Source organism: Strix aluco, chromosome Z (assembly GCF_031877795.1).
Source record: "Strix aluco isolate bStrAlu1 chromosome Z, bStrAlu1.hap1, whole genome shotgun sequence".
Classification (NCBI taxonomy): Eukaryota; Metazoa; Chordata; class Aves; order Strigiformes; family Strigidae; genus Strix; species Strix aluco.
In genome coordinates, this window is record NC_133971.1 from 26,267,581 (window position 1) to 26,293,637 (window position 26,057).

Below are 26,057 nucleotides of genomic sequence, written 5' to 3' on the forward strand. Positions count from 1 at the left end.
CACTTTTTAAAGATTATTTTGAAATCTACCTGTCTACTATCAATACTGGATCAATTTACTTTCATTTTCTATAGCAAATTTTCACTGCCCAGATTCTGAGATGCACAAAAATCATTAAATTTTGGATTAATAAATGAATTGCTGGTCTGTAAAACGACTGAAAAAATTACTAAAAAGCAGTTCTTTAACTTGCAGTCTGACATGAGGTCTTCTAATTTTCTAGTGTCCCCTTAATAGCTAAAACTATCTGCTCATCTTTCTGAACTCTGTCATGTATTAAGCTACATTGTGTTATATTTATAATACCAATTATTTATCAGGTCCTGCAGAGATAACCATGAAGTTTGGGTTACTCTTGCAATGAACTTTTATTCTAAATGGCCACTACAATGGGATGATGGAGAAATGGATGCTGAACAATATGATTGTTTGGTGGTTGTGGTTGTTTGGTTTTTTTTTTAATTATATCTTCCTTGTCAGACATGGGTTTTAGCAAGGTTGTGGTATATGTATAAGGCCTTTTCCCTGGTAAACAGTTGCTTTGCATTGGAAGAAGAATGGCTGGTCTTGTTTCATCATGATCTGAACCCCACTGCAGACCCCCTCCCCAGCTATCAGAAACTTGCTATGTAAATTTTGAACAGGATAAAGAAAGCTTTCTCCTTAAAGAAACTGCAGCTATCAGTTTCAGATTGACTTGTCTTATATAAGAGACTTCAGAAGCTTTATGTTATGTGATCAGAAAGCAAAAAAAGGGTTTTATTTTATCTCACAGGATGGAACAGAATTTGGATAAGGAGGACTTTTTCAGACCATCCTATATTGCTGGTGTTGAGCCGTTTCAAAGACCCGCACCAGGAAGCGTAGAAGATTTTAAAACAGATCTCTCTTTGGTTTCTTCAAGCTCAAACACAAGCCAGGTAAGAAAGCTTTAATGTTTGCATTGTTTGGATATTTTTTAATAAGCTTAGTCTTTTTATCAGTAAGAATAATCAGAATTTTACAGAGAAGATGAAAAGCGTCTTTAGTGTGTTTTTAATCTGGAGGAGATACGTAGGATTAGACTAAGTTGTGTGGCACTGCATTGATACTTCATTGGGTGCATCAGTCTTCTGTGAATGAGGCTAATTGCCAGCTTGGAGCAGCTTAATCATAGAATGTTTTTGTGGGTTTCATTCTTGATCTCTAATTGCCTTAATGTTGTATATATGTGTGTGTGTGTGTATATATATACACATGCTATATTACATGCTATATACATATTATATACATATTATGAACTCTTAAGTTATCACAGCGAACGTCTGCAGGGGCCTAAGCACTTGTGAAAACTGATGTAGTGAATTACTTTTGCTTCCCTCGTCATCAAATAAATCTGTTCAGAATAGCCTGGTGAAAATAAAACTGCCTTAACATGCTAGCTATCCAGTAAAGAATCTAGTCAAATTTCTAACTTCCTTATTTTCTTTTTTTTTTAATTTAAGGGGAGCAGTTTGGAGCCTAAGGAACACATACAATTTGCCTGCGTATTAGGCCATTTACATCATCGGAAAGAGAAAATGAATTGCAGGTGTGACATTTATAGAGTTTAAAAATACCTTAAACGTATGCTTGGGGTTTTTGTTGGGTTTTGGGGTTTTTTTCCACTGAGCTTTTCATACTCTTTTCATGCCTGCATTGTTTCTGCTTCCTTTTAATAGAACTGTGTTTCACTTGAGGATTCAATAAGCATCGTACTGAAGCTTCCCAAAAATTCTTCGAGCCAGCTAAGTGAAAAAACTGCTGAAAAGATGATGCAGAAGTTCACTTTTTCACGAGTAAGTTCGCTTTTTCACGAGTAAATGAATTGCCTTTAGAAGTTTTTAATTTTTTCCTGGAAAAATTGTTTAACTTACATTATTTAATAGCAAGCAAACTAGATTTTTAAACTGTCGATAGTCTTTAAGATTATAAACATACAGAATTTGAAGGATTCTTTAAAAGTCTCTGGTGATTGCTGAAACAAAATAAAGATGTTGCTTGGTAATGCTCAGGTGTTTGGACCTGAAACAACTCAAGAAGAATTCTTTGAAAGTACCATGAAGCAACCAGTGCAAGATTTGCTGGATGGATATAATCATCTTATTTTTACGTATGGTGTTAGAAATGCTGGGAAAACCTACACATCCCAAGGTATAAGTAGAAATGCGTTCTCCTTGAATGAAGTTCCTTTTTTTGGTTTTTTTTTTTTTTTTTTTTTTTGAGAGGGTTACTTCTAGCAGAAATATTGTAACTCTTTCCTTTATTTAAATTGTAGGCCCTATACATTGGCTTCTCTTGAATAATAATAAATAACCTTTGAAAGTCTCCTTCCATAACAAGTATCACTAAACTGCCAACTGACAGTCACTGCCAGAGTTTACATAAACATACAGTGGTATTGCTTTGTAAGGCTGTAATAATTTCAACCAGGTGTGTGTGACTTCTTTTTTTCCTCCAAGTACCTAGAGGGAGGAGGGGGGAGTTAAGAAAATGTGTTCTATATATCAGAATGTGAAAAGTGTGTAAGTTCAGACTAATATTTTGTTATTTTTTTATCATTATTGTAAAGGTCATACACATCTTATATGCATTGTCTTCAGATAAGGAATAGTATTTGTGTCTGTTTCAGTTATTACAGGCAGAGCATAAATAATTCGAAACATATTTGAGTACTTCCAAGTACTTCTGCCTTGTCTCAAGTTTCTGAGTTTATCAATAATATCCTAGGAGACCTTGTCTCCTGATGTACTGTTTCTATACTGTTAAAGCTCAATATCCTTTCTGGTCAGAAGATGTCACTTTAATTATTTTTCAAAGCATTTTAACAAATAAGGTGGTTTGATATACGTGGAAACAATTTCTCCTATAACGGAATGGCAGTTCTAGAGGCTATAATGCTTATTTTATACACAGAAGTAGTAGAGGGACAATGAGTCTTGTGCCATACGAAGTTGATCTTTATTGAAGTGACATTGTCTTCTAAGTGATCTTCTGTTAGGTAGATTATAACTAAAGACTACTGCCAGTATTTTCAGTTATCATTAATCTGGGGCAATAATGGGATGCTCTGGCCTAATAAAGAATAGGTAAATAACAAAACCCCAAATTCCTAAAGTAGAGTCCCCCACGCTTGACTAGTTTGGGCTATATTGTGTGGGTTTTCAAGAATTTTTCATTCGTGTCTTTTCAGACTCTGGAGACTTTTTCATGGTATTCTATTTTTCTAGGACTTAACTATTGACTTGTGATAAGAACTGTCAGGGCAGAGTGTTGCCTACGGGGTGCCGTGATCTCCTCTTCTGTTATTCCCAGTATTGCCAATACAGCCTTTCCTTTCTGGCATTACATGGCAGTCTGTGTTCAGTCAATGGCAAGGGACTTCAGTGGAGGATGCAACAGTTTTTTAGGGCTGTTCATTGTTTGCCAGTGACTGTTACTTTGTGCATGTGAGGTTGAATTACAAGTGGTATTACAATAAACAAAAAATTATGAGTAGATGAGGAGAAACAAATGTAATCCAGCAGTACTTTAACTTAATATGTTATTCGGTTCCTAGCTCGGTGTTTGAGTGCAACTACGTTTTACAGAGGTTCTGACTTGGGCAGCGCAGCTAGCGCTGTAACTGCTGAAAGCCCGTCTGTCTCAGGAGCAGTAGGAGTTATCAGAGGCTGGAAGATAATGCTGTCAGTCTGAGACAGGATCGTTGTTTCTCTTCCATTCTGCCCTATTCCCTCTCCTCTCTGGTTTAGAAATCAAAGTTAAGTGAACCCTTTTTAAACTTGCATTTGGATTCGGAAAGATCAAGTGTGCACTGAGGCTTTTATTTGACTCCTTTTTGCCTTTCAGGTGCAAAAGTAGGATGCTTTGGTAGGAAAGGGTCTGGGACAGGGAAAGGAGTGAGTCTTCACCAGGCTTCTAGAACTTTTTTGGTAGGGTGTGTGGAATTAGTCCAGGACTGCAGCTGAGAGGGGAGTCATCAGTTGTATTTCCAAATTACTTCCTTGAGAGAGAGAGTGAAGGCAGCCTAAGAAATGCGACTGGAAAACTGCAAATCTCTAATGAATGTGTGTTGGTTGTGGTTGGTTTGGTTTTGTTTTTTTCCTTAAGGCTATGTTTATGCAGAACACCCCACCTGTTTCTGCTCCTTACTGTCTAAGGGGTAGAGCATGAGCTGTTGCTGAAAGCCAAATACCTTTCGAAACACTCTAATGACGTTTCTGTTACCTGGAGAGTACAGAAACCCACTGCTTCGTGCTGTAAGTGGCCTCCAAATTCCTCATGTATGCCTTGAGATTAGAATTTCTTATCTTTCTGTCTTTGTTTATTTGTATACCTTGTTCACAGTAATAATTAAGGTCTTTCTTTGGTATGTTGCTTTCAGGGACAGAAGATGACGTCGATATTCTGCCAAGGACTCTGGATCTGTTGTTTAAAAGTATTCAAGGGAAGCTATACACAGCAATGGACTTCAAACCCCATCGGTGTAGAGATTATATAAGGCTGACTAGAGACCAAGTGAGAGAAGAAACCGCTATTAAAAATTCAATACTTCGCCGAACAAGAGAGGTAGAGGAGCTCTTCTTTCTGTACTGATGAGTACATTCATCTTTAGAGAGCTCAGTGCTCTTCATTTTTCAGTGGGAAGCAACTCTCTGTATTTAAGTATGGATGTGTCTTTGCTGTCAGGTAGCTCTTCAGATTAGCAGCAAAGTGAGCAATATTGCTGATGAACCCTGTTCTGTGGATTTCTGCCTTGTGGCTGAATACTTGATAGAATGTAAACACTGAGCTTTTTTCTATAGCTTGGGCATCTGATAATTTATCCTCTGGGGTTACTGGTGCTTAATAAGGACGGAATGCAAATAGTCTCGCCATCTGTGGGGATGCTAGTAGGTCTGCTCCTTTAAACAATTTACTCTCTTTCAGGATACTTGACAGAAATGAATGATTTTGGGGTTGTTCCCCTCTTCCAGTCTGTGCAAATAACCTCAAAGGAAGGAAGAGTTTTTTTGGAACAGCAGAGCTATAAAGCTGTTGGACTTCTAAAGATTTGAATTCAAACAGGTTTCTGCTGGACTTTATTCTTAAACAGATCACTGTTGAGTAGTGCAGAAATACACTTCAGTGCCTGGAATTCTAAAGCTGTTTAGTCCAATTAGAGTTACGGGGATTGTATTTTGTATAAGTATACCTTCTTCCTGGTGTCTTTAATTCTGAAACGAATGCAAGAATGTAAGAAAACTGAGCATATGCTGGGAATTGGAACTAGAAAGGGATTGCAGTGCATTTATTTAGTGAAAAGAATTAAGCATCTCCCTAGCGGTATGCTAGGTTATAATACAGTGTTGTGACTGTTGTGGGATGGAATATATCTGTTACCTTGATTTTTATCCGAGTTAGTTAACTAGAATTCTCCAGTGTGGAAGGCAGGAGGCAGCAGAATTCTTCAAGAGTTCACTTCAAAAGCACAGGCATATGTTCTATCTAGGTCTAGCAGTCTTTAAGGGCTTCAGAAAAAACGATCATGTATGTGTCCCCTGTAGTTTTGCCACTAAATTTATAAGCTGAAGTATTGTTCTTGTAACAACAGTTTTCAAAGTTTACACCTACTTCAACAGAGAGAGGTTTGGGTGGGTGTTTTATGTGTGTAAAGCTGAAACCTGAAAGTTTTGATTACATACGTATTTAACTATTTCAGGAATCGCTTTATGGAATCCCAGCTTTATATGACGTATGCTCTTGACAAAACATTAAAAAAACCCAACCCAAATCACACCTGTTTTTTAATCCATGTTTCTTCTCTTAAGCATACTGGTTTTGGTAGACAAGTCGCACTTCTTTGCAGTTCTCTGCCTAAAAAAACCAAACAACCAAAACTAAGAGTGGGAATGGAGTGTATGTGTATTAACCTCTATCTGTAGGGATTTGTTTTACCTTTCTTTTTTTTTTTTTTTTTTTTTAAAGATTCAGCAGAAGGAAGCTTTCCTTCTCTTTCTAAAACCTAGGCTTTATTTCAACTGTGATACTACTACATGATACAGGCTGTAAGTTGCTCACTTAATTTCTTAAGTGAACAAGTGTTCTATGTTTACCTCTGTTTCTGAGAGTTGACCTAGGAAGCTGTAAGATATGGAATTCTGAATTAGCAAAATACCAATAATAAAAATTTCCAGACTGTCTAGATTCACCAGGTTAAGAATAATGTGTAAACTACAACCGGACTTCTGCAAATCATCCTGTTAAATCACCCTGCTTCTCTGCGGGGTCCCACCCCTCTATTTTTCCGTGGTGAGTTTTCCTCTGGCTCAGCGAGCTGAAATGCTCTCTACTGTGATAGGGCCTGAGGTGAGGGGGGTGTCAGGAACAAGTGTTAAGGTAAGAACAATCCTTTCAATAGGAATGTGCAGGTGCATTGAACTAGACATGATGTGTAGTCAGGATCTTTGTACTGGCATATTGCAACGACACTGTGTTACTGTCCAGTGGAGCTGTTACACAAGTAACTGGTGATGTCCTGCCAGAGATGTGTCTTAAAGTCTCTGTTCTCTTTTGCAGGTAGACCATCGAGAGAGCACTAACAGCAGAGCACCAGTTGGTTATAAGGGTATGTTTTATATTAAAGAATTGCAATTAAAGCAGGCAAAGAAGCTTTCTTAAGTTCAACAACTGACTTCTGGCCTATGTTAATAATGAAATGGCTACTTGACATTTTTATACGCCAGTGAATTGGATAGTGAGTAAGTTATCTGGCCAGAAAACACAAGGATGAAATGGTTAGAAGTATACCTGAACAGGGGTTAAATGAGACGAGGCTATGGCAAGGAAAAGTAGTACTACTTATGCTATGGTCTCCAGTGGTATCCTGACCCTGTATGTAATCAGATAAACCTAATTCTGGCATTTAAAAACTACCTAAATACTAGGTTTGCTTTAAAATGTTGGAATGTCATGTACTTGTCGGTTTGATTCTCTATCTTCTGAAGACATTGAAGAGACTTGAATAATTCTAACAAAGCTGCATGTTTTTGATAGAATTTGTAAGTGGGAAAGGAAGTGGTAGATTAGGTGTCTGGCAAATATATAGGGTACGCATGTGACTTCCGGATATTTAAGAAAGGGGAGAAAAATTCCAAGGGATTTTTGTCTGGGGTAAGTGCTTTTTAGAAGGCTGCTGTAATACCAGTTTTCTCTTATTATTTTTTTGAATGAAGTTCATTTTACAAGGTCTATAATGACTTGTAATATTTTGTACTTGGCAGATTTGGAAGAACTCTTAAAAGGCTCAGAACAATCTAGCACAACTGCGAAAAATCACGTGACGTTTTCTCTTTGGGTTTCATTTTGTGAGATTTACAATGAATGTTTTTATGATCTATTGATTCCTGTATCAAATGACAAGAAAAGAAAAACACTACGCCTTGCTCAAGACATCAAGGGATGTTCTTATGTAAAAGGTGATTAGAATACATTGCAAACTGCCAAAGGTGTAATTTGAAAAGTCAGTCTTCCTGTAATAATGTTTCTTTCTAGGTTAGAAAACTTCTAACTGTATTCACTGTGGCACTAGAAATGTCTGCCTTGAGCATGAAAGGCAACAACCTGCATACACAGAAGTATCTGTGCCTTTAATAGTGTTTTCTCTCTATTCTTAGCTGTAACTCTTAAAAGCCTGCGTGCACTCCACTGCCTTGATATTTCTCTGAAATGGGAGAAATATTGAGAACAATTGACAAATTTTTTAGTGTTTTGTTTTTTTCCATTTTCTTAAAAGACTCCAAATTCTTACCTATAGTTATAATTGGCTCAACAGTTCTATTTTTTAGTATTTTCTGTAGAGATACACTTCAGAGAATATGTGAGAAAGTTCAGTCTGACTGCAAATTACATTTTACAGTACTCTAATCAAGTGTGTGATGTAATTTGTTGTGGGTTGGGCGAGGCGAGGAGTTAGCAGAACTCTAACAGTTCAGTGTTTGTTTCTGGCCATGGGAAAAACAGCTTTCAAATCCTGTTTGATTTGTTATAGGTTCTTTGAACAATCAAGACCCCAATTCTAGATTAAAGGCTTTTTTGTAGGTATTTGGCCTGCTACTTTTATCTTTCATATGCCAAACTATAGATTCAGAAAGCTGAATCAGATGATAAACCCAACTCCTTCATTTCTTCAAAGACTAGAAGATGTGTGAAGTAGGAAATAGTCTGCTTTGAGCTATGCTTCAGCATAATCTCTTTTTATAACATTTGGAAGTATAAGGCTGTTCCTGATGTTACTGAGGAAAACCAGCTACTGATTTTCTTATTTTTCTTGGTCACAGCTGGTATTTTTGCTAGTACAATTTTGGTGACCTCTAGTTTAACAGAGGCCATAATGTTCATATTATAAGTTCCATTAGTAGAGTTGTAGGTATTTACTCGAGCCCATACCAAGATGACATACAGTCATCATACTGCAGACAGAATTCTTCACTGATTTTTTTTTTTTTTTAACTTGATGGCCCTGAAAGATGTCTAGGTGATTTCCCCCCCTGCCCTCAAGATCATAGGCTAAACCAGAGAAGCTGTCCAGGTAGAATTCTGCCTTGATGAGTATGAACATAGGGCGTTCATGCTCATATTAGACCCTGTGCTTTGGCTTTTCAGAGCGCGGGCTAAGGTTGCTCACTTAATTTGGATGGAGCATATTTCTGTGTGCTAATAGGATGAAATGATGAGATATATGTGCCCTTCCTTTCTCATGGAAGGAAGAATCTTGATTTTGTCGTCATATAATTTCTGTCTGAAGCATGCTTAGTAAAATGTTTTTATGTCTCAAGTAAACGTTCTTGGTGTGCGTATGTTATCCCTTAATCCCTTCTTTCTTTTTGATAATATTTACAAGATTACCATGTTTGTTCTTCCTAAAGATCTGCAGTGGGTTCAGATTTCTGATTCTAAAGAAGCTTTTAGACTTCTAAAACTGGGGTTGAAACACCAGAGTATCGTGAGCAAGAAACTAAATACTTGCTCCAGCAGAAGGTGAGAAACTTTTTGAATAACATTGGGCATAGGATGGTGTCTGGGAGGAGGGGGGAGCTAAAATATGGATTGTGGCTTTTAGGAGGGGAAGAGGCTTTAACAGGGTCTAGATATCTAGGTTTGACATCCTTTAGCACTATGTGACCCAGTGCTTTTAGTCAAAAGGATTCAATCCTTCAGTAAGATGAACATGTTCAAAAGCTAACAGTTTTATCAAATACTCTCCTTCAAGCAAAAGCACTTAGCTTTATTCCATCTAACTGTCTGAGGAAAAAGCAAAATAAAGGCTACATAAGCATCTCTTTAAAAGTTTGTATCTGATAGAGTATATGCTTAGAGAAGTTGACAGACTCAACAGTTTTGAACAGATGTTGTGGAGGTTAAAAATATTTTGAATGTATTTGTCTACTTTATCACTTCTCTGCTGATTTAAACTTTTCCTTTTAGCCACAGCATATTCACAGTTAAGATACTGAAAACTGAAGATTCGGGAGCACCGCGAGTGACCTGAGTCAATGAGTAAGTTCAGAGCAGAGACCCTCTCTTCTTTGTGATGAAATTGTCAGTTATCATCTGTGTTGGTGTGCTGGTACTGGGAACTGTCAGTTATGGTCTGTGTTGGTGTGCTGGTACTGCACTATACACCCAGTGCTTCCTGATAGAAACTCATGCGTGTGTGGTGGTTTCCCCACTTCCTACCATCACACAGTTCTTGGCCCTCTACCTCCAGCCATCAGGCTGCAGGGCTGTTCTGTGCCTTGTCCCCTCTGTGCAGCACAAGGTTCTGTTAGCCTGCTGTACACCTGAACTCCTCTGAGTCCTCAGAAGGAAGAGATGGCGGGAGGGAGGGGAAATAGGAGGTGTGTTGGGAAAAGGTTTGTCAGGAAGTAATGTAAAATTTGATTGAGAAAACAACATTGAAGAGGATGGAAGTGTTTGTGCAGATGAAGATCAAGAAATTCTTCCTCTAAAAAAAGTGATCATTTTTAAAAGTGAAGAATTTGTGCATGTTCTAAGGTAAATAAAGGGAATTTTCCTTATCTGCCTTCAGACTGTCACTGTGTGATCTTGCTGGTTCAGAAAGATATGCCAAGACCCACAGTGAAGGTCATAGATTGAAAGAGAGTGGAAATATAAACACCTCTCTTCTGATGCTGGGCAAGTGTGTTAACACACTCAAGAATTGTCAACAGTCAAAGTAAGTTCTTTTACGAATTGCAAACTGGTTGTGGCTTTTAGGTACTGCCTCCAATGTTTAAAAGCTATTGTTTAAAATATGCAATGCTAACACTAAGAGTTTGGCAGAAACAATGTATAGAATTGATGATCTACCAAAGTTATCTTAAACTTGCCTTGTTTTGCTCTTTAAATCATCAGGTCTAATCTCCTTTAAGCATGCTATCATATATTTTAGCAATTTAACTTTACTCCTCTGAGCTTGGTTTATCAAAGAAACAAACTTTGGAATAAGTTTAAAATCCCCTTTTCACTAGTGTCATAGTAAGAGTCAAATTTTTAGCCTTTTATTACTCCTTATGAACTAATTCAGCTGTCTACGTACTTCTAGTGTAACATTTTTTCATCAGCAGAACATTGCTGTGCTGTCATAACTGTGCACCATTTGACAAAAATTGTCTGGCTTTAATAAATACTGACGTAACTTTTAACACTCTCCTCCTGATCCAGCTAACCATATGCAGACAAAAGAAAGCCTTCCTACTATTTATGCCCTAGCTTGGGGATCTAAATAAGAGTGAAATAATACAAGAAGTTAGTTGTCTAAAAACCAGTACGATATCTAGTCACAGCTGGATATAACTGTCTAGGAACTGCTTTCTCCACATGTTCTCATTTGCAGATCTATTTCTGTCCCAGAAGTTAAATAAACTCAGTCTACTGATTGATGTGCTTTGCCAAATTCACTTACCCTGTCACACTGTTCCTGACAGCCTGTTCAAAGTCTGTAACACCTTAAGCTGAAAGAGCTTTGCTAGTGTGTGTTCCTGATTATGTTTTGTGATGTTACAGTCTGTCTTATTTTCCTGTTCTTTCCAGATAGGAAGGATGCATTAAAACTAGCAGCTGCCTAGAGGGCTGTTAATGTATTCAGAATGTCTTTTTCTGATCCTAATAACTTGGGATTTTAACAATGTAGAAGAAATGTTCTGAAGCATGATCTCTTAAAGTGATAATACCTGCCCCTTGCAAGTTGAATAGGAAGCAGTAAATTTCTTAAAATTATTTTGGACCGTCAGTCCTGCAGCAAAGGTACTTATGAGCTGTCTATGTACTCTGGTAGGAGTGTCACTGTCTTCCTGAGTTCTGTAGCACTGTTCGTATAACTGAATAGCTGTTATGTGTCCAAAATGCAGCCAACTTATTCGGTGGCAAGTGTGCGTTCAGTCATGTTTTAGGAATTCTCATAAAATTTCCTATAAGCATCAAAAACTACATCCCCAGCTGTTAAATTCAAGTGCCAAACTGCTGGGAGATTAGGAAGAAAGTTCTGAAAAGTATCTCCATGTGTTTGGTGTATGCTCATTTTCTTGCCTAGGTACTTGCTATTGTCTGTTCTCAGAGGCTGGATACTGAGTGAGAGAGATCTCTGATGATGTTGGATACTGCATGCCTAGAACTAGACATGTTCTCTTCGTTAATGGTGAAAGGAAGAGAGAGGTTGGGGTATGGTTTGGTGTAGCAGGAGGCTGTGTGACCTGCCCAAGGCTAAAGGTCGAACACTCCCTTAGTTTAGGTGCTCCCCCTGATTGTATTGCTGTAGCCTGCCTGAGATGATGGCTAAAGCCACAGTCACAACAGCACACAGTCTCTCTACAAGCAGCTGCATCTAGTCCAAAACAATTTTAATTGATTTAATGACTACTGCTTTAATAAATATTTTTAAGTCTTCATGCTGGATAGCTCTTATACTGGCTGGACATTATTAAGCATCTGGTCATCTGTTCTTTTGTCTTTAAAGGTTGCAGCAGCACATACCCTTTTGGGGAAGGAAGTTAACTCTTTTCCTTCAAGGATTCTTCAGTGGAAAGAGGAAGGTATACATGATGGTAAACATAAGCCAGTGTGCTTCAGCATATGATAACACACTCAATGTGTTAAAGGTCTTGGCCACTGCACAAAGACTGTGTTGCAGTTTATCTTGATGTGATTTCTGATACTTCTGATTCGCCTTTAAAGAGCAGGTTCCCTCACTTCTAAGAATACGAATTTAGTTACTGGATTTTTCTGTCTCATGTTGCAATCATATTTTCTGATTGCTCCTAGTCAGGCTTTATTTCCTTGTAAAGCTTTTAAAAAGGCTTTGTTGGGACATACATTTCTTTTTTTGTGGGAGTGGGAACATGTCCTATTAAAAATCCATAATTCCCATAAAATATCCAGCCTGACAAGACACTTGTTGTACTTGGAAGAAATTCCCTGAGATCTGGGTGAATTTTTCTTCTGTAGTCATAACATGCTCTCACCTAGGAGCAAGTCTAGCTGCCCCATATACTACTGCTATCTTAATTTGGAATATTGCTCACCTGAGGTATACAGGTTGAGCACCAAAGAGAATTTGAAAGTCATCTTTATGTCCTTAGGAGCTTCAGTGGGAAGGTGGAGGTTAAGCAGAATGAGTAGGAGTAAGTGCAGTGATATAACCCTGGCAGAGTTGGAAGACTAAAGTATTGGGGATCAGTGCTGCAGCCTTAATGGAAGCCATGGAAAACTTCTGTTGACAGTTAGATATGTTCAAAGGACAAGAGATCCAGGCCTTTAGAATGTGGGCTCATCTAAGCAGGTTAAGTACAACACTGAAAGGAGCAGACTGTAAGGGTGATAGAACTGCTCAAGAAACAGAATTTGTGGGATGGCATTCGTGTAATGCAACTAGAAACTCAAAGTATAGGAAATACATAAATCTGTTGGTGCGTGAGGTGGCAGCCCTCTTGTAGGTTGTCAAGCTAGTGAAACTTGGTGTTCCTGCAATCCAAAGAAGGGTTAGACTCTAAAGTGCCTCCTTTGTACTCTAGCTGGAAACTGGTCTGAGCAGTGACTGAGCAGAGGATAGACTGGGGGAGTACTGTGCTCAGGAGACCTAGAGGGAAGTGCAACAGGTGTATTTTGGATGTGCCAGTAGAGGATTAAAAAATACTGAAGACTTTATTCTTTGTTTTCTGAGTAGGTTTTAGTGGACACATCTGTTCTTGTCCAAGATCAGTCGTTTGGCCAGAAATCAGCAACATCATCACTACTCAGTCACACTAAAATGCCAGTCTCAAGGAAAAGAGTTACTGCCCCATGGGACAGGAGCTTAGAAGATGTGATCAAAGATGACAATGACAGGGAGGAACAGCATATGTCAAGAGAAGAAGCAGTGCAGAAATCTGTAGAAAATACAGTTCTTATTGGGAAAAAAGAGTGTATGGTATGTGCCAGGGCTATGTTAAGAATTAGCGTAGCATGGAGTCTTGAAGCAAGGTATTATTCTGGTTTTCCCAATCTCTCACCTTTTTTTTTTTTTTTTTTTTTTTTTCCCTGATCACCCTTATTCTATCTAAATCCAGCATTAAGAACTAAAAGTGGGATTACTCATCATGTGGTGCCTGTTGTGGGAAAACTCTATAATGTGTCTGAATATAGACTAAGCCGTAAGAATTGCAGATTTGGCTTTCTCTCCTCCTCCTGTCAATGCACAGCAAATATTACCTGCTTTTAGCAATACAAGACTGTTCCTCTGTGTTCTATGCACAAGAAAACGCAGAAAACTGTCCCTTAAGCAAATTTAGTCACTTCTAGGGAAGATGAGGAGGGAACAGAGGACTAGAAACTGTTTTATGGAGGTTTCATTAATATTGCCCCAAAAATGAGCATCTGGAAAACAAGATCCAGTTTCTGTGGAGCTTAAGCCTGTTTAAGACAACTTCAACAATTCTTGTAATAAAATGGATGTTCTTTACAAATGTCTGCTCTGTGCAAACTTAAAAATTGCTGTGTTAGTACCAAAGAGATATTTTGATCTACTCATAAATCTTCCTGTTTATGAATAAGCTAATAAAAGAACTGGAAGAGCTTTTTTCAGGTGCAAGAGTAAAGTGGTGTTGTAGTGTTTGAGGAATGAGAAAAATCTCACTTCTGGGAAACCATTTCTTTATGAAAAACTTAATAACAATGGTAGTTCTAGATGCTGCTGAGTCTTGTAGAAGAGTTGAACAAACTTCTTGCTGAAAAGAAGAATAAGTTACTGCTGGAACTACAAATTCGTGAAGAGGTGACACAGGAATTTGCCCCATATTTTGCTGAGCAGGAAATATATTTCAAGCAAGTTAGCTTTAAGTGGTTTTTAAAGTTAAGGATTAAAAAAAATGAAATTAAATTCACTTATTTCTTAAATCTGTCTCTTGGCTATAAGAGACCCACCCTTCTGCTAGACTTACTGCCTCTGTTAATAGATCAGTTTCTGTTTGGACTATGAGTTCAGGAAAAATACTGTGTAGGAAAGGCTTTGATTCTGGGGGGGATGGAGGGGGGGTGTGTGTAATCTGTCAGCAGTGTTCCTGCAGAGCTCTCCCTAACAGAAGAGCTTTGATAGGATGTCTGTAGAAAGAGTGACACTTGCACATTCTTTGGTTACTGCAGTCTTAGTGGTACTTCAAATGGGTATTCTGGCTCAAGAAGCTTAGAAACAACGCTTGTAGTTAGGTGTCAGCCATAATCTGTGTATATCTGTCTCCCCCTCATTCTTCGGGAGTGTGTGTGCAGGAAATAGACTTCTGTTTTGGTGTAGGAACACCATTTTGTGTATTGTTCTATTGTGCCAAAATAAAGAAAAAAACATCTTTGTTTATAAGCAGCCGTACTAATAACTTCTTAGCAGCTCATCTAGCTAGCTTTTATCTGACTTATTTTTCCTACTATAGTGAGTGCCTTTCTTACGAGTGAGAACGGCTTGAAGAAGATGCTGACACACGCCTGGAAATCTTCAAGGAACTTGTAGATGGTTATCTTGAAGACATGGATGAAGAAAATAAACTAAAGGATCAGCCTTGCAGTGAACAAGCTGCACCTCTGGTGTTTTTATCCCCCTGATAACATCCCTTTCACTAACTACCTGTTATGGTGATGGTACATCTCAAGAATTAGAAGAATGGTTTCAAGGAATTGCATGCTGTGTAACTGTATCCTCAGCAAGATATATTTATCATGTTAAATAGGAGTAGTTGCTGTGCCTCGGATATGCATTTAGGAATCTTTGGGGTTTTCTGCATTTCTGCAACACAAAGTGAAAATTACTGTGTACAAAGAAGCTGGGGGAAAAGCTGCAATTGTGCTATCAACTGTTGCATTAAGTGCATATTTAAGGTATTTGAAGCTGAATTCTTAGGCCCCATATATGGGCTGTACTGGAGTGGTCCCAGAGACTTTTTTCCTCTTTAGGTTATTGTAGCTACAACTGAAGCAATGACAATTGTATAGACACTTAAGCATAACTAAACCCTTAAGTTGAGGCTGGTTCTTGTGAGTTTGGAACCCTTTGTTTTTAAAAAACAAGGAGGAAAGATATAAAGTCAATGTTTTAAGTACAACTTAATTTGATAAGTTACCACAAACTTATTTGACCTCACAAACATTTACTGATATTTGAAAATTTCGGATGTATTCATTTTAAAACTGTTTGCTTGCTGTGTTCATTCAGTGTTCTCATTGGGTAAAAATGCTAGCTTTTATATTAAATTTGGAGGGGATGCTTTTGTGGTGATATAAAAGGGAATGTGATGATGGGCCATTAAGTGCTTTAAAAATGAAGTATCTGTTACTTGATGCTGGAGACTTCTGTGTGAAGGTAGACAGAAACTGGCAATCCAATTGCCTATGAACCCACAAGATGGCTTTGAAGTCAGAATTAACTGTACTTAGGTGTTTGAGGACATAATGGTCTTCCAAATTTTCAGTAGAAATAGTGGATATTGTGTAATTATTTCTGTTTCTAAAAGGATATAAATTATCTTTCAGAATGAAGAATATGGCATAGGGCCAGGCACCTACATTGATCTTGAGGACGTTACTGATTCTCTGCAGAATGATGTCACTGATATCAAAAAGCAGGCAGAAGAAACACACAGACACGTGGTGTCTCTGGAGGACCCACAGGAAGCTATAGGTTGGCTTGCAAAACAGCTGGGCAAAACTACCACTGAACTAACTCAGACCAAAGAAAAGCTGACAAAGAAAACCAATGAACTAATCAAAATTGAAGAAGAGCTGACACAGAAAACCAAAGGTGAGCTCTGTGTGTGTGTGATGTGAAAGAAAAAAGAAATGACTACCGTAAAATAGTAGTTGAGCATTGTAAAATCCAGTTGAGCAGGATTTTGGAACCAAATCATATGTATAGAGGTGATAATAATTGTTTTGTGTATGTTCAGGTTGAACAATTGCACAGGCCTTGATTATTTCATTTTTAAGACAAAACTTAAAACTGTCAGTTGAAGACTTCTGAATTGTGGGGTAAGACGCCAACATAATTTATTCGTGATTTCATGGTTATATTATGATCCCAGCACTTTACATTTTGCTGATGCAGTGTTTTCAGGTATTCTGTGGAACACTGATAGATAAAAGTAGCAATACCTCATAGTATGATTTCAGCAGAAGTCTCTTGACGTGATCTATATTTTATATGGGTTGCAGGGCCCAATTCTATTCAAAAAACCCTAAACTTTTGAAATGTGTCCTGCAAGTTGAAGCCAACACAAAAATAAATGAGTCTATTCAAAAGCTACTAAAGGACCAGGAGATCTGGAAAAATGGATTACTGAGTAAAATATGTAATGGCTGGTTATTTGATGCAGGGTTCTTTTCCTGTTACAGACTTTGAAATGCAGATGATTAAATCGGATGAGTTTGCTGAGCAGCTTAAAGAACCAACTGAGGTAACTTTCTCAAAAAAAACTTGTGCAGAATTACTTGCTTTAATACAAAATTTCAGTAGCTTAAAATGCTGTTGTAGTACGTTTCTAGCTTTTTTTATATCAAGTTTAGCTTAACTGATCTTGCTTCTAAATGCATCGTATAGTTCGAGAATTCAACATTGACTGAACTACTTTCTTTTCTAAGAAAATGAATACGCAGAATAAAAGGATTCAAGAACTAATAGACATTGTGGAGCAAAAAGATGATGTTACCATGAGACCGCAAGATTTGATATCCCGTTTAGAAAAAACCATGACAGACTATGTAAGTCTGAGACATCTTAATTTTCTGTTTACAAAAAAAATCTAAATCTGTGCTTATAATGGACTTGACTATTTTGGAAAATTGAAATTTTCTGTAAGTAATGGCTTCTTTCTTGAAATGGCAGCAGGTGAAGTTGGCATTGAAACTGAAGTTACAGCAGAATGTGTGTGGAGGTGTGTGTGGAAAATAGGACTTTTGGAAGCAGTGATCTGGAGTTATTATTGGAGGACTGTCGATGAGACTATGAAGAGCCACTCTAAAGAGAAAAAAAACCCCAACACTCAAACTGGGAGGACTTTAGCAGTGGGAGGAGAGGGATTATGTCACTGTCTTTTTATTTTTGCCTGAATGGAAGAGGAAGGAAAGGAGGTTTTGCTGCAGCAAAAGGTCAAATTTAATTGAAGTTAGAAGTTAATGTGAGAAGGACAGTGATTGTGTAAATTGCCAACAAAAATCAGTGTGTTCCACCTACTACCACCATGCACACAAACTTTTTAAGGCAGAGCAGTAATATGAACGTGTTGAGTAGAGTTTGAACTAAGAGTGGATGGCCAGGGTATCTCTGCTTTTGATGCGATCAATAAAACTTGCAGCTGGCTAGTCTGCTGCTAGCTGCTGAATGCCAAAAGACTGGCTTGGCTACATGTATACAGGTTAGAAAAAAATCAAAACATGCAGTTAGGTGGTTTTTTGAGCCTGATGCCCAGTAACCTGAAACGTAGTTCTGAGAACATTTTAAATTAAACTTAGGCAGCACTCTGATCCCTTTTTCTCTTCCACTGTGAACTTAAGGCTTTGACCATACTTAATCTTCTGTTCCCTCTCTGCCTCCGAGCACCTTAGCTTTTCAGTAGCAGGAATGCTCAGGGTGATGGCAGTTGTGATGACTGCTTCCTATCACTGCTCCTTCCAAGAGAAAGGCTCCAGCTCTGTCCAGCGTTTCTATGAGACTCTGTGGCATGAAACTTAAAACGTGACCACAAACCTCAAGTCTGTTCTACAGATTATTTTTTTTTAATGAATTACTTGGATGAGTGATTGGTCCTTGGCAACCAGCATGGCTTGCCACTTGTGTCATCTTGTGAGTAAAGAAACTTCATTCTTAGTCAAATATATAGTCTAAAGTATATATGACAGAACTGACTAGGCTTTCAAATTGCATCAGATCTGTCATGGTAAAAATGATCTGTGGCTTTGCTGAAGGAGGTTAAAACTCCCAGCTCTACCAACCATGACAACAAGAAAGTGGTGAACTTGTAGAGCTGACCATTGGCCCTTTGAGCAAATCATGAATTTCCTCAGCTCTTTCGACACTGGATACTTCAGGTGGTAAACTCGTTTTGCATTTTGTAGTTTCCTAGTCTCTTGCTCTACTTTCTGTACAGTGCAAAACATTGTGCCTATTACTGTCTGAAGGTGTACCTGCTTTTTGCTTGAGTAACTGATCTGTAACTGACTTGTTCTTCTGACAACCCCTATACAGGTTACCCAGATAGATTTGTAAAAATATTTGCATCTAAAAGATTACTAAGGCTTTTAAGTGCTCACTTGGTAAAACTTCAAAGTAATTGATCTTATTTTAACACAGGACAACACTGTAACTACCATAAAAAGAAAACTCGCAGAAAAAAACTCTAAGGAAGTGATTGAAAGCAGCCAATTCAAGGATTGTGAGGAGACTGTATTGGAAGTGGGAAGAAAACGTTGCTCTGAAAGTAAGCCTATTGTGGAAAAAGAGCCACCTGCAGAGAAAGGTAAAATTTCTACCATCACTCACAGGGGGCCTTCCAAAAAAACTTGATTACTATTCCAGAACAGAAGCGAAAAATTGTGAAGTGTAAACGTTATGTTGTGAGGAGAAAAACTACTATGTTAAACTGTAAATCAAAGTAACTGTTATGTAAATATCACTTTTGCAGAAGGTCCTATACTGCTCACTCCTAAATGCTTAAAATAAACGTTAGTTTTTAGACTCTCCTTTCTGCTGCTTTTTCTCATCTGTTAATGTACTTGCAGACTCAGCTGTAGTTCTTAATTTCTTAACAATTGTTTTTGGACTAAACTTGCTGTTGCTGGACTTCTGGGAGAGTAGCATCCCCTGCTCAAGTTTTTTTAAAATTGCCTACACAAGCGTCAACGGTGTCAGTGAGTTACTGATGGTTCAGTCATACAGCACGGACTGTGAAACTTGATGTTTCATGCTGTATGCGTGCTGTGAACACACCAGCTTTGCTCAAGGTGACAGTGCTGGCAAAGGAGAAAAGCCTTTCACTTGAATGGAAGTAAAATTATTTTAAGTCCACAGATACATATTTTGTGCAGCTCTCACGTTTGCACTTCCAATCTTTTTTGCTTTCCTTGCTTTATCTGTGAGCTTACCAGTCTTTTTAGAATGAGGTGAATAAACCAGCTACAGTTGAAGACCTTCAAGCATGAAGGTGAAACTTAAAAGGACACCACTACTTACGTTATCCATTTCATTAAAGTCTATTAATTGGTGAGATTGAGCTTTATGGGACTGACTTGTGCAAAATGGTATTTGTAAGATCTTCAGGACAGAGCTGGGCTCCAGTTTCTCGTAGAACTATGGAAAGCATATGCCAGAGGGGAATGAAAGATCTTCCCTTTGTATCCCTCACTTTCTTGCCTTCTTCCTGCAGAATAAGTGCAAGTAAGAAGATCTTCCAGGCAATTGTTTGGGTGAGGATAGGATAGAAAAAGAGAATAAGGTTAAAAATGGGGATCAGAAAATATCTATCTCCATAAAGAAGGATAAAATATGTTACAAGGAGACTTGTCAAGTTCACATGATCACAGAAAACTGAGGATACAGATGGTGAATAAACTGAATGCTGGACTGTCATTCATCACTGCAGTGAAAGAACAAGGGAATGCTCAATCTAGAAGATCAGTTTAAGTTTATGGAACACAGCACTTCATGCCATGGGTAGTGAACTTCTAGTATTTGTTGCCCTAGGAGGTGAGAGAGACAGATCATTCTCAGATTCCAGGAGTGGTTAGACAAGCTAACGGCCAACAGGTTCATACATAGATACTGACAGGGTTAAGCAGGGATTTACTGTCTCATGTTCCTCCAACATTCCCAGGTGTTCTATGTCAGAAAAGGTTTGTGGGAAGTGGCTGGGCCTGCCAACAGCAGCAAAAGGAGGCAAAATATTAGGCTAGGTCAACTGATGGTGTGTCATCCAGTAGGGCACTTCTGATGTCTGTGCAGCTTGTTCAAAAACGTGTCATTTGAAGTCTGTCTTAAGAAAAGCTTCTGTCTGTACCAGATGCGTTTCTGATTTGTCTCTACCTTTTTTGGTTGGGATGAATACTGGATCCTATCATGACCATTTGATAGTGCCAGCTATATAAATGTTACAGGAAGGGGGTGAGAACTGAAGCTGATGTAGACTCTTTGATATATTATATAGTAGTAGGTTTCTAATCTCATGACTGAAACTTGTTTAAACAAGCAAAAAACAGAGAAGTAATAGCTCTTCTCAAACAAGAAGTTAGTTAACAGTGCCAATTAATGACAGCACTGAGATTTTCTTTTTATTGGGAAGAGCAGGCTCTTCAGTCATGTTAAATATGTTTGATATGTGGCTGTTGAGAATATAAGGCATCTAATTTAAAAACTGAGTTACTAGATGCTCTGTAATGATGAAACTTATATATACTTACATTTAACCGTTCTTGTTAAACATACTTGGTACAATAGAAAAATGAGCACAGGTACATTGTGATGGCTTTGTTGTAGAATTTAGACATGCTGGTGGCCTATGACCAAAGCTTATTTTGTGAGAAGATAGGTTATCTTGTCTTGAGGTTCAGGTTTTTGTAGTCTTCTCTAGGACTTGCCTCCCATGTTTTGGGATGGGATTTTTTCCTTTCTTAGTACTTCCTACATAAGAAGCTTCTGCACTGAATATCATGCATCTTCTTGCACTAGTATTCATCCTGCTTTGCTACATGATTGTGGTTGTCAGTACAAAGCATCTCGATCACCTCTAAATCCTCTTGTGAATGATCATACTCTTCTCACTATAGCTGTTGGGCAAAACTCTGCTACTTTTTGTATCTTGGCACCTTAGATCGCAAAATATGTCTTAAGACATCTCAGCACCTCTCCGTTTTAGTGAAGTATGTTAAATTCATGTCCAGTGTGAGGAGTTTGTAGTATTTTGTCTGATATGTTTTCTTGAGACCACACAACTAGGCTTTCAGAGAAAACCATCTCCCAATTCCAATTTTTTCATCTTGTAGTATTTAGAAGCATGGCTTTACAAGCCAAAGTAAAGCTGCTGTTTCCTCTGACCTAGCAGGAACACTTGATACATCTAATTAGAACAGAAAAGAAAGGGTACAGAAAAGCAGGAGGAAAAAAGTGTCCTGTAGAATTTGATCCCTCTAAAAATAATCAAAAACAAAACCTGAGTTGAGGTGGAAACCACTATTGCTAATGCTTCGGTATGACTTTTTGTTAGTGACTCTATAAAACTTGTTGGATCTGTTCAGAGGATGTTTCCATGCAGTACACATGTACCCGTGTGCTTAATGCTCCCAAAGCGAGATGACTGCCAAACTCCACCTTACTGTAGTTGCAGTACTCACAGAAATCTATAGTATCACTTTGGAGTACATAGCTGTGATGACCTAAACCTTTAGTGATAGTCAGGCTTGATTTTAATACTAAAACATACATGCATGTTACTAAATGGACACAGCTGGATTCTAAAACAGTGGAAAATACAGCTGGAGTCAATTTTGAAGGTGGTGAAATGCATATGATTTTACTTCAGGGAAAAAACAGTCTTAAGCTAATAAAATGTTTATGGAAATTTGGGATCGTGATGGAATGTTGTAGATCTTTCTGGGAGAACCTTACATGCAACACATTAGGTGTGGGCATAAGTTCTCCTGAAAAAACTGAAAAAAGAGAAGAAAGTCCAAACACTAAGCAAAAAACTTGTGCTGGATTTTTAGCTTAATTTTTAAAGTAAGGGCATATTGAGTATGAATGAAAATTCTCAGGAAAGTAGACAATACCATTGCTTTTCTAAATGTAAAATGGGTGATTGGCTGTATTAAAAGGATTGTTGAACCAGTGGAAGTGGAAACTAGACATAACTGTGACCATTATCTGGCTCATAGATATTACTACATATTAGTAAAACTAGCTAGATTTTTCTATAGTGGTGCAGAGTAGAAGGCTGGAACAGAGCCATGGCAAAATGTTCTTTAAGGCTCCTGAACACCTCTTGCTGCAAACCACGTCTATAAGCCTAAGAGGCACCTACTGCATTTTAAACTGTTCAGAGGGGCTTTACTTCAAGACTTCGAAAAGCCATGTGATATAAGGGTGTGGCTTTCAGATGGTGACCATTTTCCACATAGTAATTGCTATTTGGCAGTGCTAGTGACTTGTACTACTGATTTTAATCATCCTGAACTGTTGTTTTGGTTTTTTTGGTTTATTTTTTTTTTAGGAGGTATGAAGGAGAGTTGGGAAGATGACTCTCTGGATCAAAAGAGAACTGAATATGTGAAAGCAAATAATACTGAGAACTATGCAGAAATACTAGCACTGAAGGAAAGAACTGAAACCTTGGAAGGTCAGCTAGCTGCACTCGAAGAACAATGCAGAATAGAAAAAATCAAAAAAGAGTTCAGTGGGCAAATAGAAAACTTGAATCTCAAGCTCTCTGCTTCTGAAGAAAGGGCTTCTGGCTTAGGTGAAGAACTTCAGCAGTGTCGAGCTGACTATCAGGAGATTGTTTCTGAATTGGACAAACAGAAAACTATCAATAGGGAACAAGAAGAAAAGATTATTCAGCTAAATAACGAAGTAGAAGGTGCTAAACAAAACATAATTTATAAAGTGCCACTAATTAAAACAATGCAGTCCAAAGTAGATGAGTTGTATAAATGTCAGTTAGAGTCTTACACTACGGATATTGATTCAGTTGATCTAAAGGATTCCTTAGACTCTCAGAAAGATGAACTGGAGAGAGCTCAAATGAGTCCTGTGTGCATGGAGTCCCAAACTGCTTCTACAGCAGCTCTGGGACAGGAGAGCTCCTTTCATTGCAGTGTTGAAAGCATTTGGGAAGAATGCCAAAACATTATTAAGGCTTCTTCACAAAAAAGTCAGCAGATTCAAGAACTACTTCGACAAGGTGAAGACTTAAAGAAGGGACTTGATGATGCTGAGAATTGCAATAAACAACTAAAAATAAAGTTAAATGAGACTGCAAATCGAGATCATCAGTCCACAAAGGAAAAAGATCTTATGAATCAGTTACAAGAGCACATCCAGAAGAAAACCCAGGATTTTGAAAAACAGGCTGCAGAAGATCACAGAGTAATTGCAGAGTTTGAAGAGGAAGTTACCAGCTCCAAGGGAAAAATAAGAGAGCTTGAATGCTTCTTGGAGGCTTTTAGAGCTAAAGATGACAGCATAGCAAAGTTAGAAGAAGTACTTAAAGAAAAAAGAATCTATTATTTTAAATCTGGAAAGCAATACAGTAGCTCTGCAAGAGGAATGTGCCAATTCAGACAAAAAACTGAAAGAATTAAATGATCAGGAAGCAAATCTAAAGGAGGAAGTTGTGCAGTTGATGAACAGCTTGCAGAACATGAAACACACTCTTTAAGAAAAAGAGAAAAATGAGGATGAGCAAATACAATCTATAGAATTGTAAGTAAATAATGAGATAATTCCTAGCCCTTTGAGAATGGACTCAAGTTAAAACTACCCTCTGTGAACATCAATTTATTTTGACATAACACATCTTCATGTTTGTCAACTTTATTAACCAAACTGCTTAAGAACTTTTAATGCACTACTTGATTTCTATATTTGCATATTTTGCTAGCTATGTTTTCCTCACCTGTTTCTGTATTCTTTCAGAAATATAGATCTAAATCATGCAGAACTATTGTAGGGGCAAACAGGAAATGATGAATTATTTGGGGATTTCTAACAGTATTATGTTACATACCCTTTTTGGAGGAAATGAAATAGTTTAATGTTATATGCTGTCAGTCGTATAAAAGCAGGCAATGTTTTCTTTAGAAAGGACTGAATGGTAAAAAGGGAAAGAAGAAAGGAAAAAAAAGCCTAGTAATTAAACAGTAAACAGCCGGTTTTGGTAATAGCTATTCTAGGTGAACACAGTATACTATAAGAACTTGAAGGAATAATGGGTGTAGGAGAGTAGAACTTCCCCAGCCCCCTCTAGTTTTTAAATCTTTAAGAAATAAGAGATTAAATGTATCTGAGAGATTATATTTGCTATGTGGCAAGGAAATTGCAATGATGTAAAAATAGCTTTAAGATGCTGTGTAGCCCTTCTGACTAGGGTTTCTTTAGTTCTGATATCTGTGGGCACGTGCATGTACTCTAAAATACAATTTAGCGTGAAGGTCTGGGGAACTTTGAAAGGTTTTCCTTTTGTGAGACCTTATTTTGCATTGTTAATTATAGAATTTAAGAAATCTTCTATTAGGTAATTGCGAAGTAAAAATCCAAGGTAACTTACTGTAAGCTTTTTAAAATAAATATGACCATTTAAAAATAAACCCATTAAACTTCTTAATGACTTTGTAGCACTTAATAACAACAGGACTTGTTACAATGTTGTTGTTTTTTCTACTTTCTTTTGATTTTTATTTATTTTGATCCTTACAAGGTCTGGGATGTAAATATCAAGTTTATACTTAACTGATATTAACCTTGTCCCTTTTGTTACTGTGTAAGGACACCTAGTGATAGAAATGGTTAGTCTACTGTGCTTAGAAAAAAGAATTTTAAAAAATTGCACTGTTCAAGAGTGAATCTGAGCGGTTTGTTACTTCAGGATCATATAATATGTAGCTGAAATCCAAAATTGTAATGCTTGTCATTTAGCTGATAGATCTGGGATTCTATTCATGAATAAAACCAGCCATCGAAGAGCCTGAGTTAATGTGTAAAAGCTGTTTCTTTGAGATGTGTAACACTAATGTTATTTACGTCTCTTAATTTCTAACACAAGGCTACGTAAAGATCTTTCTGAGAGCTCTGCCCTTGTACAGAGCTTGAAAAAGGATTTGCAGAGGAAAGAGGAAGAATATGCAGATTTGAAAGAGAAACTTTCTGATGCCAAGAAACAAATTCAGCAAGTACAAAACCAGGTTTGTAACCCTAGGGCAAATGTTTCTTCTGCAAGTTTGTTTGGGGTTCTGTTAGTAAAACCTGTTTTCACAAGTCTCAAGCTACAGCTGTTAAAAGTGATCCGTAACAAGGCTGTGTTCAGCCATCCATTTAGAGTAAGAGTGACTCTAAAGTTACATTGCCATTGAGCTGTGAGCTAAAGATAAGGTGTTAAAACATGGATTAGCACTGATATTGAAGGGGGGAAGTAAATTTTATTAATACACTTGAAAAAGGCTTGTCAAAAGTAGGCTAACCTGGTTATGGAGGAGGACTTTGTAATCTTCATAACAACAGTAGCCTTCTGTTGTTATTTGTGCTGACTGCAAAGCCTCAGAATTCAGACTTTTGGAAAATGCTCATCGCTGGGAGGAAAAGATGGATTAATTGGAAAAGGAAAGCGCAAAATTCTAGAGACTTTTTAAAATCTGAGATGTTTTCTATTAAGTTTGGGGAAAATAAATGAAAAAATGGAATAACTTTTACTAATGTTGATTGTTAGCATTTAGTTATTAAGCAGTAGAATTTCTTAGAACCTCATGGGATATCGCAAGAACTTAGAATCCAGAAGACTATTGCAAGA

General features: G+C 37.7%; 1 pseudogene; it reads left to right on the top strand.

Moving 5' to 3' along the window:
* The first annotated feature begins 776 nt into the window (after positions 1-776).
* Positions 777-26,057, top strand: part of LOC141918773 (kinesin-like protein KIF20B) — a 38,037-nt pseudogene continuing 12,756 nt past the window's right edge.